The following is a 5,767-nucleotide window of genomic DNA, read 5'->3' as shown; positions in this document are numbered from 1 at the left end:
GAATTGCTAAGGAAATGTTAATAAAGAGAAACAGAACTGGGGGCATCACGTTGCCTGATTTCAAGCTTTACTACAAAGCTGTGATTACCAAGACTTCATTTTACTGACAATAAACAGACAACTAGACCAGTGGAACAGAGTAGAGAGCCCAGATATGGACCCTCAACTCTATGGTCAAATAATCTTCGACAAAGTAGGGAAAAATATACAGTTGAAAAAAGATAGTCTCTTCAATAAATGGTGCTGGGAAAATTGGACAGCTATATGTAGAAGAATGAAACTCGACCATTCTCTTACACCATATACAAAGATAAACTCTAAATGAATAAAAGACCTCAACATGAGACAGGAATTCATCAGAATCCTAGAGGAGAACATAGCCAGTAACCTCTTCAATATCAGCCACAGCAACTTCTTTCAAGATATGTCTCCAAAGGCAAAGGAAACAAAAACAAAAGTGAATTTTTGGGACTTCATGAAGATCAAAATCTTCTGCACAGCAAAGGAAGCAGTCAACAAAACAAAGAGGCAACCCATGGAATGGGAGAAGATATTCGCAAATGACAATACAGACAAAGGGCTGATATCCAGGATCTATAAAGAACTCCTCAAATTCAAAACGTAAAAACAAACAAACAAACAAACAAACAAACAACAAAAAAACAGACATTCATGTCAAAAATGGGCAGAAGACATAAACAGACACGTCTCCAATGAAGACATACAAATGGTTAACAGACACATGAAATAATGTTCATTATCATTAGCCATCAGGGAGGTTCAAATCAAAACCACATTGAGATACCACCTTATACCAGTTAGAATGGCCAAAATTAACAAAACAGTAAACAATGTGTGTTGGAGAGGATGTGGAGAAAGGGGAAACATCTTACACTGTTGGTAGGAATGCAAGATGGTACAGCCACTTTGGAAAACAGTGTGGAGGTTCCTTAAGAAATTAAAAATAGACTACCCTATGACCCTGCAATTGCACTACTGAGTATTTACCCCAAAGATACAGATGTAGTGAAAGAAGGGCCATCTGTACCTCAAAGTTCATAACAGCAATGGCCACAGTTGCCAAATTGTGGAAAGAACCAAGATGCCCTTCAATGGAAGAATGGATAAGGAAGATGTATGTGGTCCATATACGCTATGGAGTATTATGCCTCCATCAGAAAGGATGAATACCCAACTTTTGTAGCAACATGGACAGGACTGGAAGAGATTATGCTGAATGAAATAAGTCAAGAATAGAGAGTTAATTATCGCATGGTTTTGCATATTTGTAGAGCATAAGAAATAACATGGAGGACATGGGGAGATGGAAAGAATGGAGTCGGGGAAAACTGCAGAAGGGGATGAACCATTAGAGACTGTGGACTCTGAAAAACAATCTAGTTTTGAAGGGGCGGGGTACGGGAGGTTGGGTGAGCCTGGTGGTGGGTATTATGGAAGACACGTATGGCATGGAACACTGGGTGTGGTGCATAAACAATGAATTCTGGAACACTGAAAAGAAATTAAAAAGATAAATAAAAGTTTAAAAAATAAAATACAAATTTTTCAAAAAATCCCTGTGTTGAAAATAACATGAAATTTTGAAAGAATATTTTGATTTATGTCAAATGTTCTCTATTTATCATTTATTTTAGTCTCAGTCTTTCCTTATATCTTATGAAAACATGTTGAAAGGCTCATTAAAATGCTGAACAAGGTAAATAATTTAACTTTGGACAACATGGTATAATTTCAAGAGTACAAATCTTTATTTAGAAGCCGAATTTAAACTACAAGCAACTAGAAATTATAGAGAGTTAAAGTAACAGGAAATAAACTTAGTCAAGCTAACAGATTAAAAATAATTTCACGATGGACTGAACCAATTGACTGAATGTTCACCGCATAAATATGGTTTGTTTCTCCTTTGTCCATTCTCTCTCTTTCTCCCTCTCAGGCTTCAGTAAAGGAAAGGATATCAAATGTTTCTACATCCTTCCTTGAGTGTTCATAATATTTACTAGAAGACACTTTATAACTGAACTACCAGGTTCAAGTAGTGTGAAATGGCATTTTGGAAATCATACATGAGTTTTCTTCATTTGGCAACATCCTGTCCTAAAAGGATTTTGCTATAAACTAAAGAAAGACATTCAGCTCAGAAAGATACCCTCTCATACCAAATCACCTAAATTAATGTTTATTATGCCTGAAGAAACACATACTCTTTCATTATTGATGTATTTCATTGTTTCCATAAGCAATCAGCTGAATAGATGGTGAATAGATATTATGATTTCCACTTTATTCAGAAGAAAACAACATGGGAGGTCAGTGGTTACACACTGGTAAGTGGCCCTTCCATGATCAAGCATATGGATTTGACCTCCAAATGGAGTATTCATTTCCTAATATTTCTTTCTTTCAAGATTATTTCCTACCTGCTACCTACTTTCTCCACTTTGCCTGAAATTATGCAACAAAATAACAGTAGAACTGAGTTCATACTGTTCGGATTGACCAAAGATCTTATGAAACAGAAGATGGTACTTGTAATTCTTCATTTTATACGTGGGAACCATGGTAGGGAATTTGCTGATTATTGTGACCATCAAATTCAGCCAGAACTTGGGAGACCCATGTACTTTTTCCTATTTTATTTGTCCCTTGCTGATTCTTGTTTCTCAACGCCCACATTCCCCAGACTAATTGTGGATTCACTCTCTGCAAAAAGAACCATATCTAACAATGAGTGCAGGATTCAAATCTTTGCCCTACATTTCCTTAGCTGCATGGATATCGGACTCAAATCTTTGCCCTACAATTCCTTAGCTGCATGGAGATCTTTGTCCTCATCCTCATGGCTGTCGACCACCATGTGGCAATCTGTAAGCCCTTCCATTACTCAACCATCACAAGATGGCAGGACTGCACCATCCAGGATGTTCTTGCATGGGTAGAGGCTCTTATCCATTCTATCATCCAGATTATACTGGCTTTGAGACAGCCTTTCTGTGAATTCAATTTGTTTGATCATTACTGCTGTGTTTTGCAGCCCTTGTAAAACTTGCTTGCATGGACACATATGTGATCAACCTGCTGTCAGTCATTTGCAGAAGCAGGTTTGTGATTCTGATGATCTCATATATTGTCATCTTGCATTCACTGTGGAACCACGATGCAAAGGGGAGGGAAAAAGCTCTTTCTACTTGCATTCTCACATCATTGTAGTACTCTTATTCTTTGGTCCATGTATATTCAGATATACATGCCCCCCAACCACTTTCCCCACAGGCAAGATGGTGTCCATATTTCATACTATTGGGACCCCTTTCTAAACCATTCTACTACACACTAAAGAAGGCAGAAGTGAAAAAGGCCATGAGAAAGCTATGGTATATCAAAATCTCCACAGAAAGCAAAAGCTGAATTGAGGCATTTGTCTGATTACTTAATCCCTATAGATTATTAAAATATTATGGTGAATATCTTCACTTGCCCAACACACCCTAATATAGTACCGCTGATTTCCTTACTTTTCTCTGTACTTATGCCCTCAAACTAGTAGTTTCCCTCAAAATTCTGGTCTGGTTCTTACTTTTCCTGAGAGCTCAATTCTGATATTACTGATTATGAATTACTCCTCACATCTCACTCTGCACTCTGGTTTGATAAGGAGAAAGAAATTTTATAATCACATCTGTTCAAATAGTGAGTATACATAAATAAAGTAGAGCTTGTTGTCTATGACATACAATTCTCTCTATTGCACATTCTATATAATGTATCCTGCTTTCTGCTGAACACGAACAGAGCAAAGGAACTAACTTGATGTGTCAAGAAATTCCTTTCATTATATGATTAGTTTATCCTTAAAAAGTTCCATACTAACAAACTAAAAGCTGAAAGGCTGTATATATAAAAATGTGTAGTTTCTTTATTAAGTAATTTTTTGTATGGTTCCTTTGACTATTAAGATAACTAAGACATTATGTATGGGATTTTTTAAACGTAGTATTACAAAGACCTCATGATATTCAGCTCATTTGTTGGACTGAGATATAGGTGCTACAAAAGTTCTCTACAATGCTAAGAAGGAAGTAAAATAACGTTTGTTGTCAAGACTGAATGAGAATTTAAATACAACATAGATTTGACATATTTTCTGAGATTGAGGTACAGACAGATTTGAAGGAAAATGTGTATTATTTCATTTACAGTTGGGTCATATCAATGGTTTAAGAGATAGCATCTAAGGCACTGAGAAGTACTCAGGATACTTGTCTCTAGTTTTAGAGAGAAACTACAGTTGAAGCAGGAAGCCACTTTGCTGTTTGTGCTTTCCTAGAAGGATCAGAACCTATTCACTCTTTAGAATTGCCAATAGAGGGCGCCTGGGTTGCTCAGTGGGTTAAGCCTTTGTCTTTGGCTCAGGTCATGATCTCAGGGTCCTGGGATGGAGGCCCACATCGCGCTCTCTGCTCTGCAGATAGCCTGCTTTCCTCCCTCTCTCTGCCTCTCTGCCTACTTGTGATCACTCTCTGTGTCAAATAAATAAAATCTTAAAAAAAAAAAATGAATTTCCAATAGAATTTTGGTGTTGATACTGAGTAGACCAGATTAGCAGTCATGCTTGAATATGTGCATGGCGTTAGTTATATAATGAACTTTATAAAATTCATTGATTTCGGAGAGTACAAAAACATTTCTTCAAAGGGATGCATGCCTCCCAGTGTTTATATCGGCATTACCTATAATGGCCAAATTATGGAAACAGTCTAAGTGTCCACTGAATGATGAATGGATATTTTCTGGGAGATGAAAATGTATTCTTACTCAGTCTTCAAAAGGAATGAGATATTGTCATTGTCAATGACAAGGATGGAACTAGAGAGTATTATGCTAAGCAAAACAAGGCATTCAGAGAACGGAAACTAGTATATGATTCCACTCACGTGGAATTTAAGACACAAAACAAATGAATATAGGTACACACAATGAGAGAGGGACGAACCGAGAAACAGACTCTTAACTGTAGAGATTAAACTAATGGTCACCAGATGGGAGGTTAATAGGATAGCAGATTAATAAGGTGATGGGAATATGAGTACATTTGTTTTGATAAGTGTTGTGTGTGTTATGTAAGTGTGTAATCACTAAATTGTACACGTGGAACTTCCATTAAACTGTATGTTAGCTAATTAGAATTTAAATAGAAATAAAAAAAATAAATGATTTCAGTGTATTTGGTTTTACCACAACCTTAGTAACTGTGACAAGATTCCGTTTCATTTTTAAAGCTGTTCCCAATTACTTACCTGGAAAACCTTTCAATAAAAATAGTTTCCTTCTGTCAAAGTTTATCTTAAAATAAATTCATTTAAATATCATGTTTTCAGTGTTCTCACTACTTTTGGGAGGGGGCAATATTATGAAGCTTACTGGTTGATGTACTGTGCAGTCACTAAGCTGCCCAGATAAGACATCTTGTCTTGTGAGACGTCTCTCATGTAACCTTTAACCACATGAACAGAAGATGGTCAAGGTGATCTTGTATAATCCCTCAAGTTTGGCTTCAGAGGCCTTGAAGCTTTTGTTTTTGAGAAACAACCACTGCATTAAAACAACCAGTAGAGCTCAAACTACACTCTTGAAGAGTGAACAGGAATTAATAAATATTAGCCATTTGTAACTTTTTTCCCCAATACTCTTTCTTCTATGTCTTCTATGACTACCAAGAGACATTAGTTCTACTGATGTTCTGACA

General features: G+C 36.6%; 1 pseudogene; it reads left to right on the top strand.

Annotated features, from left to right (window-relative positions):
- The first annotated feature begins 2,474 nt into the window (after positions 1 to 2,474).
- Positions 2,475 to 3,429, top strand: LOC132008870 (olfactory receptor 4C11-like; annotated as a pseudogene).
- Positions 3,430 to 5,767: the final 2,338 nt, after the last annotated feature.

This window comes from Mustela nigripes, unplaced genomic scaffold (genome assembly GCF_022355385.1).
Source record: "Mustela nigripes isolate SB6536 unplaced genomic scaffold, MUSNIG.SB6536 HiC_scaffold_1748, whole genome shotgun sequence".
In the NCBI taxonomy this organism is placed as follows: Eukaryota; Metazoa; Chordata; class Mammalia; order Carnivora; family Mustelidae; genus Mustela; species Mustela nigripes.
Note: the sequence above shows the minus strand (reverse complement) of the source record. Positions and strands in the feature narration are given on the sequence as shown.